Source organism: Anomaloglossus baeobatrachus, chromosome 3 (genome assembly GCF_048569485.1).
Source record: "Anomaloglossus baeobatrachus isolate aAnoBae1 chromosome 3, aAnoBae1.hap1, whole genome shotgun sequence".
Lineage (NCBI taxonomy): Eukaryota > Metazoa > Chordata > Amphibia > Anura > Aromobatidae > Anomaloglossus > Anomaloglossus baeobatrachus.
In genome coordinates, this window is record NC_134355.1 from 323244502 (window position 1) to 323259956 (window position 15455).

General features: G+C 44.9%; 1 long non-coding RNA gene across 1 annotated transcript in view; it reads left to right on the forward strand.

The window, feature by feature from the left end:
- The window catches only part of LOC142295241 (uncharacterized), a 19311-nt gene extending 12835 nt beyond the window's left edge, over window positions 1-6476 (forward strand). Inside the window, exon 5 of the long non-coding RNA XR_012751396.1 lies at window positions 4632-6476. This is a non-coding gene — a long non-coding RNA (uncharacterized LOC142295241). The remainder of the gene's footprint in view (window positions 1-4631) is intronic.
- The last annotated feature ends 8979 nt before the right edge of the window (window positions 6477-15455 follow it).

Here is a 15455-nt window from a genome sequence, read left to right on the forward strand (position 1 = left end):
CCCTACAACTTTGTAATTCACTTTTTTTCTCTATCTCGTTCAGTTTTCGCAATAAAAATGCTAACTCCGATGTTTTCCATCAGGTGGCGCTATAGGTGGTTTCACTGGGTAGCTACTTTACTATACCTAGACACCACTTCTATGCCTATAGCTGCCGCCGTTTTGAAGTTAATGGCGGTGGATAGAATATGGGTTGATACACTGAATACAGCATTCTAACATGCTGTATATAAGAACCCAGGCAGCTGTGAATATAAAAATTACTTTATATACTTTATAATACTCACTTAACGGCCGGTGCGGAGGAGTTGGGTCATATGGGCGTCTCCGTTCTCCGGTGCCGGCGCCTCCTGTTTCGGCCATCTTTGTCCTCCTTCTTTTGAAGCTTGGGGTGCATGACACGTCCTACGTCATACACACTCGCCGGCATTGAGGTTCTGCACAGGTGCACTTTGATCTGCCCTGAGCGGGGCAGATCAAAGTATTGTAGTGCGCCTGCGTGGGACCGGCGAGTGTGTATGACGTAGGACGCATCATGCACACAGGCTTCAGAAGAAGGAGGACGAAGATAGCGAAAGAGGAGGCGCCACCACCGGTGAACGGAGACGCCCATATGACCCAACTCCACCGCAGAGACCGTTTAGGTAAGTATTATAAAGTCATTTTTATGTTATCCACAGCGGCCTGGGTTCTTATATACAGCATGTTACAATGCTGTATATAAGAGCCCAGTAGTGGTGGCCGCAGCTTATAGGCCCCAAATCTGCTGAAAGGTTCCCTTTAAACTCTAGAATCATTACATATAGCAATGGGCTCTAGGTTACAGGCTCCGATTTCTCATTGCCTTTGTGCCTGTTTTTTTTTGTCTACCTTTTGTGTGTTTTGTGCATTTTCTGTTGGCATCTAATTCATTTTTCTATTTGTGCCTTTATTGAAGTTTGTCTTTATCTTTGCTCGTTTGATTGTTTTGTTCTTTTCTGCTTTGTGGGCAGAGTCTAGCAAACACAAATGTTTGAGACTGATTAATTAATTAAAGCACCACTCTAGCACAGTCTCTGCGGGTTCAAGGTTTCGTTTACTCACAGTCCTGGTTTACCCGGGAGATGCCAGTCTCCGTCGTGATGGGCAACAGTCGATCTCGGATCCGTTGGAGGTCAGAACCGGTACAGTGGATGGTGGGCCCTTCTTACTTGCACTTGGTGTTGGATCCCCGTGGCCTGAAGCTTCTTGGGGACCCCGGTTCTTGAAAAGTGTTTACTCCCATCCCGTATGCAGGTGCCACGGGTCCGTTGTGGGGCCTGCCTTGGAACACGACCCCGGACCCTGTGTAGCACTGTGCTCTGGGAACTGTGGGGGCCAGAGGGACATGCAATCCCCTGGCCTGCAGAATGATCCACCCTATGATTCTGCACCCTTCTCAGCGCCGGTCCCGAGGGAGCAATCAAGCTCTCCCCTCGGTGACCGTATTGACTCCTGCGTCCCACCAGAGCCACAGGTAAATCCCGACTGCTCTTTTCCTCTCCTGCTGGAGAACTCGCTGACTGTTATGTTGCTCCTGACTCCCCCTGGTAGCTGTCCCTCCCCCGGTTCTCTGTCGCTAGTGGGTGGCTTCCCCCCATGTTTAGTGACTGCCTTAAGACCCTACCCCGTCCCCAGTGGAGAGGCCAACCTGGTTGTGTGGATGATTTGGTGTGTGGTGGAACCAGTACCAACTTCCTCTAGATCCAGGGTGAGTACTGCACCTTAAGTGAGGTGCAGTACCCTGTGGCAACTGAAGCCTCAGGGGTGTCACAATAACATGATTTACAACAGCCAGCATCATTGGCAGCCTGATACAAAGCTGTGCATGCATATGGCTTTGTACTTCAGAGCATTGAGCTTTTGTGACGCCAGGTGTATGAGTCCCGGCTTCATAGAGACTCACTGCGCATGATGGGAAGTTGTCCGTTGTCCGTACTACACCTCTCGGAAGCCGGGACATATACACCCGGCATCAGAGTAGTGCATATGACTGGAAGTGCGGACAACTTCCGATCATGCGCAGTGAGTCTCTCTGAAGCCAAGACACACACACACTTCAGCATCACAAAAGCTAAATGCTGAGCGGTACAAAGCCGTGTGCACACACTGAGGGAAGGGAAATAACAAAAACAGACATTAACGCATTACTCAAATCCTGAAGGCTGTGTAGGTCAATAATACAAATTGACCATTAAAGAGCAGGATATGAAAATACATAACCGTAATTGTCCATGCTGAGTGTAGCAATCCAGTTATAAAAGTTAACAAAGAAGGAAGAAGAATAAAGAGAAAAGCAAAAAAAAATAGAAAAGCAAAAGAAGAAAAGAGGATAAGGTAAGGGAAGGGAGGGAACACAATAGAGATAGGTGTTCAAAAGGTGTGACCCAAAGAGTGCAGGTCAGATCTCCCCGATAAACACCAGCTTAGCCATTCAACAAATTAAAATCCATCCACTAAAACCAGGTTTGTAGGTTCATAGAAGAGAGTTCCTCCATTAACATCACCTCATTTATTTTAGTAAACCAGAGGGAGACTGCCACAGCGGTATCTTTCCTTCAGAGCAGAGGGATGCACGCTCTTGTAGTCACAATTAAATGTCTTAATATCGAATACCTGTATGCTTTTAGAGGGATGTCACATTCATAGATAAGACCGAGAGCTGGGTTCAGGTCTGAAATGAGATTTGTGAGTTCACGAATCACTTGCTGCTCTTTCCCCCAAAAAAGAAAAAGAAACCTGCAGGACCAAAAAATGTGTAACATATCACCCTCCTCCTCCCCACATCTCCAACATAAGGGACACAGGGGACTAGCTTTTGGAAAGATTGAGTGTAGGCGAGTGGGGACCCTATATCACCGAGAGAGTATTTTCTACCTGGCCTCATCATGTAAACAGGAACATATAGGTAAGTTATGCATTAAGGTGAAGATACGTCTCCAATGATTCTTGGTCAGAGAGAGCCCAAATCTCCTTCCAATTGGGTTTGAAAATTGGTGTTAGGTTGGTCTCGATTAGCAAGTATTATTGGAAGAATAAAGTGTGTCTTAATGGGCCCATGTCCAAACACGGAATCTCAAAAGGTGTCTTGTTGTTATTATAATAAAGTCTAAAAGGGAGTGAATGGAAACAGTGGGAAAGCTGACCAACTCTCCAGGTTCTCAGGGATAAGGGAATAGAAAGGCCAAGATGGTATTTCTTTAAAGGCCAAATAAATCCAGCCACAAAAGAAGACGCCTTCTTTTAGCCAGGCACAAAATACTTTGTTCTCTAACCCCTAGGAGAAAAGTGGATTACCCAAAATAGGGAACACAGAGTAAGATAGTGGTAAAATATGAGAACGGATCGTGGGATGAGTACAGCAGCCCCAATTATAGCATTAGTTTTAAGGGCTTTCACCAAGGACACATCCAGCCAAAGAGTAGGCTTGCTACTTGCTTTGCTCCATCCTAACTCAGGCTTTCACTCTACCATTCCTACACCAATCTAGGATTCTAGAAAGGTGGGGGGGCTATATATTAAGATCTGAAGTCGGGCAACGCTATCACTCCTGATATTTTAGAATAATAGAATATGGTTCTGCTCCTACAGTACTGGGCTTACCAGACCATATGAACATGGTTTCAATGGAAGCAAGACACCTGAAGAAGGACAAGGGAACCCTAATCAGAAGAGCTTGAAAGACATACAGAATCCGAAGAAGGATGTTAATTTTAAAGATTGTACTTCTACCACACATGTAAAAGCAATCCTTGTCCATCTGGAGTCTTCGTGTACCAATTGGAGAAGTTTGGGGAAATAAAGAGATTATGTCAGGCTTATGTCTCTTGGTAATAGTATCTCTAAATATTTAATAGCTAAATTGCGACATTTAAATTCTTTAGTTTTACTTCACTATGTTTATAGGAGACAGAGCATATTCCAGAAGAAATCGTCACTACTATAGTGCGGGAAGAGGGAAACCAAGGAAAAAATTGTGAAAACATACCCTGCTGTAACTAAATAAAAGCATAGTGCATATAAACATAGGGTACTTAGTAAACACAGTTTTTGATCAAAAAAAGCATAAAGCTATCCCACCAAACGTCAAGGGTACCCAGTTGGGATAGTACCTACACTCTCTAATATTAAAACCTTACCATGGGTCTAAAATAGGCCTCAATGTGGCTAAGGGCTGAGAGTAACCGGGTCCCAACAGGACACACACAGTCAGGGGGATTCACAGAATTAAATGTCCTTGGTTTTTCCTTGGTTTCTCTTTGTCTCATACTCCGGCTCTCATACTCCGGCTCACTTTTTTGTTTTTATGTAGTTTTTTTGTATTCAGTACAAACAGGGAGTGGCCCCCTTCTCAGCGAGCTGGACATTTAATTCTGTGAATCCCCCTGACTGTGTGTGTCCTGTTGGGACCCGGTCACTCTCAGCCCTTAGTTTACTAAGTACCCTATGTTTATATGCACTATGCTTTTATTTAGTTACAGCAGGGTATGTTTTCACAATTTTTTCCTTGGTTTCTCTTTGTCTCATGGCCAGTGTGAACATGGTCTCACAAGTTCCATGTATACCATCTCATACTCCGGCTCACTTTTTTTGTTTTTTTTGTTTTTATATAGTGCGGGAAGAACCTGTCTCAGAAAAAGGCAGCACAAATATAGACGAGGAAGAGGAAACCCTCTGCTGCGCCTGGCCCCGCATTCCTGCAAGAAGGATGAGAAGAGCAAGGGCCAGGATCTCCTCCTTTATAAACACTCTGTTAAGGTAAGAAAAGGTAAGTATACATAAAGGATAAGTACAGAAAAGAAGCACAAGTATAAGTAAGAAAGGATAAGTATAGGTAACAAAAGAGAAATATAGAGGCGTTATAGGTTATTAAAACAAAAAAAGCAAGTAAAAATAGGCAAATAAAGGTAAGAAAGGATCTAGGTAAGAAAATTATAAATGTAGATGAATATAAAAAAAACTCATACATTTTATACAAGTATAGGTAAGAAAAGTTAAAGGAGTTGTCCGTCATTAGCTTAACAAAATTTTTTGAGTTTATCTGTGCTGTATTGTCATATAAATCACACTTACATTATTTTTTGTTTTCTAACTTTTGTTCCTCTTGAATTATCCCTTTATTCTCTGCAGCACCTTGTTTACATTCAGATCCAGCAAACATGACCACTTCCTGTGCAAAACCTCAGTCAGAGCTGTCACCACCCACCCCAGTGTCCAGCCCCATCCTCTGCCCGCCCCCAGCACACACATTCCCTGTCAGTATTCTTCCCCAGCACCTGACCTGGTATCACTACAGCATTGCAAATAACAGCCCCACATCGGGCTCTGCACCGCACACATATGGCTCTGCACCGCACACGCACACATATGGCTCTGCACCGCACACGCATGGCTCTGCACCGAACACGCACACATATGGCTCTGTACCGCACACGCACACATATGGCTCTGTACCGCACACGCACACATATGGCTCTGCACCGCACACATATGGCTCTGCACCGCACACATATGGCTCTGCACCGCACACATATGGCTCTGCACCGAACACGCACACATATGGCTCTGCACCGAACACGCACACATATGGCTCTGCACCGCACACACACATATGGCTCTGCACCGCACACGCACACATATGGCTCTGCACTGAACACGCATGGCTCTGCACCAAACACGCACACATATGGCTCTGCACACGCACACATATGGCTCTGCACACGCACACATATGGCTCTGCACACCCACACATATGGCTCTGCACCGCACACATATGGCTCTGTACCGCACATGCGCACATATGGCTCTGTACCGCACACACACATATGGCTCTGCACACGCACACATATGGCTCTGCTTATGCACACATATGGCTCTGCATACCCACACATATGGCTCTGCACCGCACACATATGGCTCTGTACCGCACACGCACACACATGGCTCTGCACCGCACACGCACACATATGGCTCTGCACCGCACACGCACACATATGGCTCTGCACCGCACACGCATGGCTCTGTACCGCACACGCACACATATGGCTCTGCACACGCACACATATGGCTCTGCACACGCACACATATGGCTCTGCACCCCCCACCCCCCCATAGGGAACACATGTAGGGAGTACATACTGACCCGTCCTCGGTCCCCGCCGCTCCTGCACGTTCGCCAGCTGTCCGTGCTCTGGACATATCAGCACAGTAGTGACGTCACCGCTGTGCTGAAGAGAGCACAGACAGCGGGAGGGACAGTGATGAGAAGCAGCGCTGCGCTGCTTCTCATCAGCACTTTCAAATGTACCGGCATCTGTGATCTGTGATACCGGTACATTTGAATGTGTGATCCTGAGCAGGGGGCCCGGTGCTGGCGCTGACACCATGGCAGCCGCCGCCAGGCCCCTCCCCCAGGTCACGGACCCCACAGCAGTGCAGGGGGAGGTTACTGGAGAGTAAAAGAGGTGCGGGGGAATGTGTGGGAGGGTGCAGGGAAGGGGGCGGGGCTGATCGCACTGTACCCGCCCAGCAGGGAGGCGACATGCTGTTCCACATTTGCATGTCAACATGGCCCTGCCCATGTTGACATGAAATGACCGGAAGCAGCAAAATTGCGGCAGGAGCGGTCACATGACCACTCTGAGCCGGGGGAGAGGGGCTGACAGCAGGGCAGGTAAGTGATCTTTATCTACTTACCTGCCCCAATGTAGCCCAATAGGGAAATAAAAAAAAAAAAGTCAAAGAACACGGATAACCCCTTTAATAGTAAAGTAAAAAAAAAAAAAAGAAGAAAGCGCTTCATACTGACCGAGGCTCCGTTGCAGCTGTACACTGCTCCCGTGGCTTCTCCTTCACTTGCTGGGCCGCTAATTACTGCTCATTCATATGCACTGCTTTTCCCGTCCTCCGGCTGTCCTGTCTCCTGTGATTGGTTGCAGTCAGACGCATCCTTAGCGTATGTGAAAGCATCTGCTTACAACCAATCACGGGCGCCAAGACGGTTGATCAGTGGGAAAGCAATTCAACTCAGCGGATCATTATTGTGGTATAAAACGCATAAAATTTTTCACTGTGTTTTTCTCCCATATTATGACACCAAGAACAGAAAAAGCATATGGCTACAGTATGCAGCCCTCAGCCGTGCGCTTATCTTGGCTGTTTATCCAAATAAGAGGAACTGCATGCGGCTTTTTTCTTGATTTACAAAAATAATTTAAAAATAAACGAAATTCAGTCCCCCCGAATTTTGGTACCCAGGCATGATAAACCACAAAAGCTGGGGGCTGGTATTGTCAGGCTGGGGAGACCCCTATTTATTGAGCCGCCCCGTGCCTAAAAATAGCAGCCTGCAGCCACTCAGGATTGTCACATCCATTAGATGTGACAATCCCAGCACTTTACCTGGCTCTTCCTGGTTGCTCTGGGGCGGTGGCAATCAGGCTAATATGAAGTTAATCACAGCCCACAGCTGCCTCTAAGCCAGATATTAATCGTCAGGGTCTATGAGACACCCCCCCCCCTTAGTAATCTGTAAGTGACAGTAAATAAACACATACACCAAGAAAAAAACAGTTTTTTGTAATTAAATACATCACCCTCATAAGCCTCTTGATTAGGCTACATTCACAGGACTGCCCCGTTTTTGCGGTCCGCAAAAAAATGGTCATGTTTTTTCACGGATTCAACTGTGTGGCATCCGTTCCGTTCCGTATATGGTCCGTGTGTCATCTGCGTACCTTCCTATTTTTTTCAAACTGCAAAAAAACGGAAGCAGCTAGATAGATAGAGGGATAGATAGAGACAGATAGCTAGAGGGATAAATAGAGGGATGGATGAATGAATCAATGGATATATAGAGGGATAGATAATAGATGAGAAAGACCAATATAATGTCCTACCCCCCCCCCCCCGCATATTCTAAGCTGGCACCCTTTAGTGCCTTTCATGTGGCACTAAAGGGTGCTTAGCCTTGTATTTAGCCAATAAAAAATAAATAATTAAAAAAAAACGACGTGAGGTCCCCCTATCTTTTGTAGCCAGCTAGGGTAAAGCAGACGGCTGCAGCCTGCAGACCACAGCTGGCAGGTTCACCTTGGCTGGTAATCCAAAACAGAGGGCACCCCACGCTGTTGTTTAAAATTAAATAAATAATTTAAAACAAAAAACGTGGGGTCCCCCCCAAATTGCATCACCAGCCAAGGTAAAGCGGACAGCTGTGGTCTGGTATTCTCAGACTAGGGAGGTCCACCGTTATTGGACACTCCCCAGCCTAAAAATAGCAGGCTACAGCTGCCCCAGAAGTGGCGCATCCATTGGATGTGCCAATCCTGGCGCTTTGCCCCAACTCATCCCATTGCCCTGGTGCGTTGGCAAACGGGGTAATATATGGGGTTGATGCCAGATGTGTAATGTCACCTGGCATCAAGCCCAGGGCTTGATGACGTCAGGCGTCTATCAGATACCCGACATCACCAACCCATTCAGTAAGAAATAAAAAATAGACAACAAAAAAAGTTTTATTTGAAAAAACACTCCCCACATTCCCTCTTTCAACAATTTATTGACAAGAACAATCAAATCCGGGTCCGGCGTAATCCAATAAGGGGGTCGCACGGCGATCCATACCATAGTCAATGAGACTCCCAGTCAATGAAGAACAAAATGTTCCCCATTGGCTGGGAGAGCCGTGCAGTGACCTGAGCTAACATCAATAGGTCAGCCCAGGTCACTGCAGGGGATGCCGAGCGCTGCCGTCAGGAGGTTAGATGAGATCATTACCTACAGTAACGATCTCCTGCTCTGCTGACGTCAGCGCTGTCACTGACTTCTATGCCCGCCGCGGTCTACGCAGTATCGAGAGAGCCCGTGACGTCACTGCTAGTGACAGTCTCGGGCCGCCCCCGAGACGGGCAGAGAAGGCAGTGACCGCGGTGACGTCAGGAGGCAGGAGATCGTCACAGCAGGTAATTATCTCATCTAATCTAACCTGCAGCTACATGTGCAGAGAGCAGGGAGCCGCGCACACTGAGCGCTGGCTCCCTGCTCTCCTAGCTACAGTACACATCGGGTTAATTACATGATGTGTACTGCAGCTACATGTGCAGAGAGCAGGGAGCCGCGCACACTGAGCGCTGGCTTCCTGCTCTCCTAGCTACAGTACACATCGGGTTAATTACACGATGTGTACTGCAGCTACATGTGCAGACAGCAGGAGCCGGCGCTTGCAGCGTGAGAGCGGCGGAGGCTGGTAACGAAGGTAAATATCGGGTAACCACCTTGGTTACCCGATGTTTACCTTGGTTACAGCTTACCGCAGCTGCCAGATGCCGGCTCCTGCTCCCTGCTCGCTTCATTTCATTGCTCTCTCGCTGTCACACACAGCGATCTGTGCGTCACAGCGGGAGAGCGACGACCAAAAAATGAAGCTGGACATTCAGCAACGAGCGGCGACCTCACAGCAGGGGCCAGCTCGTTGCTGGATGTCACACACAGCGACAGCGACGGGACGTCGCTGCAACGTCACAGAAAATGGTGACGTAGCAGCGACGTCGTTGTCGCTGTGTGTGACACCACCTTAAGCAGTCAGTGTCCCGCTCCCTGCCAGCCCCGCGGCGTGAGAAGCTGCTGATACTGCGGGCAGACACTGACATTGCAGTGCGGGCAGCTGCGGGGCTGGCAGGGAGCGGGACACAGACTGCACGGGCAGTGATGACATGCAGCGCTCGGCATCCCCGCGGCTGCACGCACTGCAGGGTGAGAAGCAGCTTATACTGCAGAGGGGGGCAAACACTGACACGCTGCAGTGCGGGCATCCGCGGGGCTGGCGCGGGACACAGACTGATGCACATACACAGATGACCCATGATGACACAGACAGCGCGCACGGGGGAGGGGGGGGGAGACAGTTCCCAGGGCGTCAGGCAGTAGACATGATCAAGCGCTGGGGACACAGCGCTGACAGTGTATCTGACAGCAAGTGGGCAACTTTCTTGTTCCTTGCCTTATTGAACTGGACACTGAATCGGCTGGAATTCAGGGCGCACGTAGCTGGGCACTGGAGGCGGGGGAGGGAGACTACAGAGTGTGTGGGAGGTTGTGGGCAGAGTACGGGGTGCTGGGCAATGTGTGGGAGGGTGCAGGGAACGGGGGCGGTTACTCCACGCACTGTACAGCCCAGCAGGGAGGCGACATGCTGTTCCAGATTTGCATGTCAACATGGCCCTGCCCATGTAGACATGAAATGACCGGAAGCAGCAAAATCGCGGCAGGAGCGGTCACATGACCACTCTCAGCCGGGGGAGAGGGGCTGACAGCAGGGCAGGTAAGTGGTCTCTATCTACTTACCTGCCCCAATGTAGCCCAATAGTGTAATAATGGAAAAAAGTCAAAAGAAGCCGGATAACCCCTTTAAATATAGATGAGTTTAGGTAAAAAAAAAAAAACAACAAGTATAAATGCAGGCAAGTATGGGTAAGAAGGGATATAGGTAAGAAAATATAAATATATATAAATATAGATGAATGGTTAACCCCCCCCCCCCAAAAACAAGGATAAATTTAGGCAAGTATAGGTAAGAAAGGATAACTATAGATGAGTATAAGTTTAAAAAAATAAAAAAACAAGGATAAATATAGGCAAGTATGGGTAGGAAATGATAAGGATAATTAAGAAAAGATAAATATAGCTAAGTATAGGTTAAAAACCCCCCAAAACAAACAAAAAAAAACCCCAAGGATAAATATAAGCAGTTATAGATAAAAAACAGATACGTATAGGTAAGGGAAGATAAATATAGATGAGTATACTTTAAAACAAAAAAAAACAAACAAGGATAAATATAGGTAAGAAAGGATATAGGTAAGAAAAAAGACAAATTTAGGTGAGTGTAGGTTAAAAAAAAGGATAAATTTATACAGGAATAGGTGAAAAAGGATAAGTATAGGTAAGAAAAGAGAAATCTAGATGAGTATAGGTTTAAAAAAAAAAAAATTTATATCCAGGAGATGTTTCTTATCATATTAATCTTGGGTGTTATCCCTGTTACTTTTAGAGGGTCATTATTAAGGATCTGTATTTGAAAAAATTCCCAGAAAAGAATATCTTTAGCGGGTACCAAACTCACTTATTATATCAGATTTTAACCTGCTTTTTCAATTTATATTAAAATATACCTTTTTATTTATATCTCTTTAAAAATCTTCACACAAAGATAAACAAAAATACATACACAGTGAAACCTTAAAAAGGTTGTCTGAATCACTATACTATAGACTCTTGAGGGATGGAGAGGTATAGGAAATATATACACCTCCTTTTGAAATATCAACCAAGAATTGAGGGGAATCAATCAATTAAAGATGTCCTTATTAATACCCTCACAAGGACTATCCCTACCTGTCAATGGAGTACATCCTTATTTATACGATGCCCCCATTCCTCGGCGGCTTACCCTTGTATGTCCCTTCTCTCTCCCTCTCAATTAATACAAAGAATAAGTCTCTATAGTGATACGGACCACCTGAATCTCCGACACCTCAATGCATCTGGTACATGTACAATGACATTAGTACCTATTATGGACTATCCCTTCATCTCATTCCTGCCTGGCCAATGGAGCACACCCTTATTTTTTGAGTGCCCCCACTCCTCGGCGGCTCACCCTAAATTTTGCCCTTCCTATCCTAGTTGAGGAAATAGTATATGGTCATGGAAAAGCTCAAAAAACTTATTTACTTATGCTCATGTTCTTTCAAAGGTCTTAAAGGTGCCTAATGAATATTCAATGTCTTGTATCATTATTTTTAGAGGTCTGGTCTCTACAAATGAAAAAAGACCACCTCACTTGTCTGGCACCCAATACACAAAAGTACGTACAATTAGTACCCAATCTAAGCTTTCCCTCCGTCTTTCTCCTTCCTGGCCAATGGAGTACACCCTTAATTTTTCGGTGCCCCCACTCCTCGGCGGCTTGCCCTCAGTTTGGCCCTAATGTCAAATGATCATATAATTATATTTCATAGTATTCAGCAATGAGATGAATCACTTATCTGAGGATCTCCACGGTGCCTAGAGACTATTCAATTTCTCATGTCATAGTTCTTTTTATGGTCTGATCTCTACGCGTTTCACTCCATACACATCACTGACGGAGCTCATCAGGAGATTTTTCTTTTTCAAAAAAGGCCTAATAGCCTAAAAGCCTTAGATGTTGCAGCCTCCAGACATCAAATGGTATGACACCTGTGAGAAAGACGGAGGGAAAGCTTAGATTGGGTACTAATTGTACGTACTTTTGTGTATTGGGTGCCAGACAAGTGAGGTGGTCTTTTTTCATTTGTAGAGACCAGACCTCTAAAAATAATGATACAAGACATTGAATATTCATTAGGCACCTTTAAGACCTTTGAAAGAACATGAGCATAAGTAAATAAGTTTTTTGAGCTTTTCCATGACCATATACTATTTCCTCAACTAGGATAGGAAGGGCAAAATTTAGGGTGAGCCACCGAGGAATGGGGGCATCGTATAAATAAGGATGTACTCCATTGACAGGTAGGGATAGTCCTTGTGAGGGTATTAATAAGGACATCTTTAATTGATTGATTCCCCTCAAGTCTTGGTTGATATTTCAAAAGGAGGTGTATATATTTCCTATACCTCTCCATCCCTCAAGAGTCTATAGTATAGTGATTCAGACAACCTTTTTAAGGTTTCACTGTGTATGTATTTTTGTTTGTCTTTGTGTGAAGATTTTTAAAGAGATATAAATAAAAAGGTATATTTTAATATAAATTGAAAAAGCAGGTTAAATCTGATATAATAAGATCTGTATTTGAAACCTTTAAATATTCTAGATATAAAGATAAGATACAAATATTTGTATTAGATATGTATAAAATGTTCCATATAACAGTGTGACAGGGCCTCATCCAGAGCTGACACTGCAGTGAACCAGGGATTAGCCGATCGCCAGTACTTGGGGTCAGGAAGGAATTTTTCCCCCCACACATGGGGTTGTTTTGCCTTCCTCTGGTTCACATCCATTTTATGCAGTAAATCCTATAAATTGCACTGGATGATTAAATTATACTACATTTGATAATGACAATAAAAATGAATAAACTCTATTCATTGTGTCTGTGTGCTCTTCTTTATATCCTGTTCATTCTGTAGGTCTATTATAATTTTGGACTGCTGTCGTTAATGATACAAATGGCAAGGAATTAAAGAGTTAATCCAATTTTATTTTTTTTGCGTGTCAGTGGGTCTTGTGATAGTAATGTTATGTCTGTCAGTCATATATTTTTACTAGACTAATGCCACTGCCCCAATATGCACCACATGATCCATCACATATTGTACATGGGACAGGACTAACATCCTGGGCTACTGGTCTTGCCTTGCAGTAGTTTTTACCCAAGTGTAGTCTCTTTCCATTAAAGTCTCTGCACAATCATGTAGAGGAGGGTCATCTTTCATAGTTATTGTACTTAACTCGCAGTAGCTCCAAACCATGCACCGTTTCAGTAGACTCCAGCCCATCACACATGGAAAGGTGCACCTGGTACAAGGAGCTGTAAGGGAATGAATTATATTCGTGTAGTAAGAGATGTATCGGGTGGATATAGATAGAAAATGGAGGTATCGTGGGAGTAACAGAGCAAGGAGGTATAATTGGAAGATAAAGATGGTGGGAACAGGACGCCACAATGTAAAGTTCTAATTGTAGTAAGCTGCACTGGCGACTCAACCACATACCTGAAAGCAAATAAGAGGCATGTGCCCCGGATAATGGGAGCAGGAAAAACTCAACAGCAAGATAAAATGCATTTAAACATTCTTTAACACAAACAACTTTTCAGATTAAAAGTGTTTTAACTCAAAGAAAACCCCTTTAAACAGTAAACTGTTTAATAAAAAGATATTCACACCTTTAAATATTTATTACCTATCTACAAGATGTCTCATAAAGGGCACTTTACACGCAGCGACATCATTAGGGATGCCGCTGCCGATCGCACCTGCCCCCATCGTTTGTGCATCATGGGCAAATCGCAGCCTGTGGCGCACAACATCGTTAGTCCCCATCACACATACTTACCTGCCTAGCGACGTCGCTGTGGCGGGCGAACCGCCTCATTTTTAACGGGAGGTTCGTTCAGCGTTACAGCGGCGTCACTAAGCAGCCGCCCAATAGAAGCGGAGGGGCGGAGATGAGCGGCCGGAACATCCCGCCCACCTCCTTCCTTCCTCTTTGCCGATGTCTGCATGTATGATGTGGTTCCTCGTTCCTGCGGTGTCACACATAGCGATGTTTGCTGCCGCAGGAACGACGAACAACCTGCGTCCTGCAACAGCAGCAATATTTGAGATTAGAACGACGTGTCAACGATTTCAACAATGCCGGATGTGCGTCACGAATTCCATGACCCCAATGACATCTCGTTAGCGATGTCGTTGCGTGTAAAGCGGAACCTCAAGACCCACCTCTTCCAACAAGCCTACAACCTACAATAGCCCTCAGCCCAGTAGACCACTGCGCAACCAGCTCTGTCCTCACCTATTGTACCATCACCCATTCCCTGTAGACTGTGAGCCCTCGCGGGCAGGGTCCTCTCTCCTCCTATACCAGTCTGTCTTGTACTGTTAATGATTTGTTGTACGTATACCCTCTTTCACTTGTAAAGCGCCATGGAATAAATGGCGCTATAATAATAAATAGTTATTATTATTATTATTGTCTGATAGATGCCCTCCAAATTCCAATATACCGTGTAGATATGTCACAAATGTCTAAAGTGGGAAAATACCTTTTACTTTGGATCTGTTAGCATTATTGCAGTGCACTAATACATTATACAGTGCATTAATACAGTAATATGTTAATTAGTCCTCTTAAATCTGATGAGATTGGTACACTTACCATAGAAATCAAAGTCAAAATGTCTGTCATTCTCAAATTTAAAACAGCATTTTATGAGTCCAGCAAGATCTAGACTTATAAAATCATTTTCAAAACATTCAGGAATACATATATATGTATATATATACAGTGGCACAGTAAAGTTTGGGCACCCCTGGTTACAATTACTGTTATTGTGAACAGTCAGGCAAGTTGAAGATGAAATGATCTCTAAAAGGCAAAAAAGTTAAAGATGACACATTTCCTATGTATTTTAGGCAAAAGAAACAAATGTATTTTCATCTTTCACATTTAGCAGCCCATTTGTGGGTCGTCTTACATGTACTACTCTTTTAAGGGAACATTTCACTGTTAGAGGGAAGAATGGATTCAATGAAATTTCAACTAATTTTTTGAAGCAAACATAACCCCATCAGTAAAAAAAACTGGAAAAAAATGGATAATTCTCCTAAACACATGTCAACATCCACAATAGATGACCTCAAAAAGCTCAAGCTGAAAGTTTTACAATGGC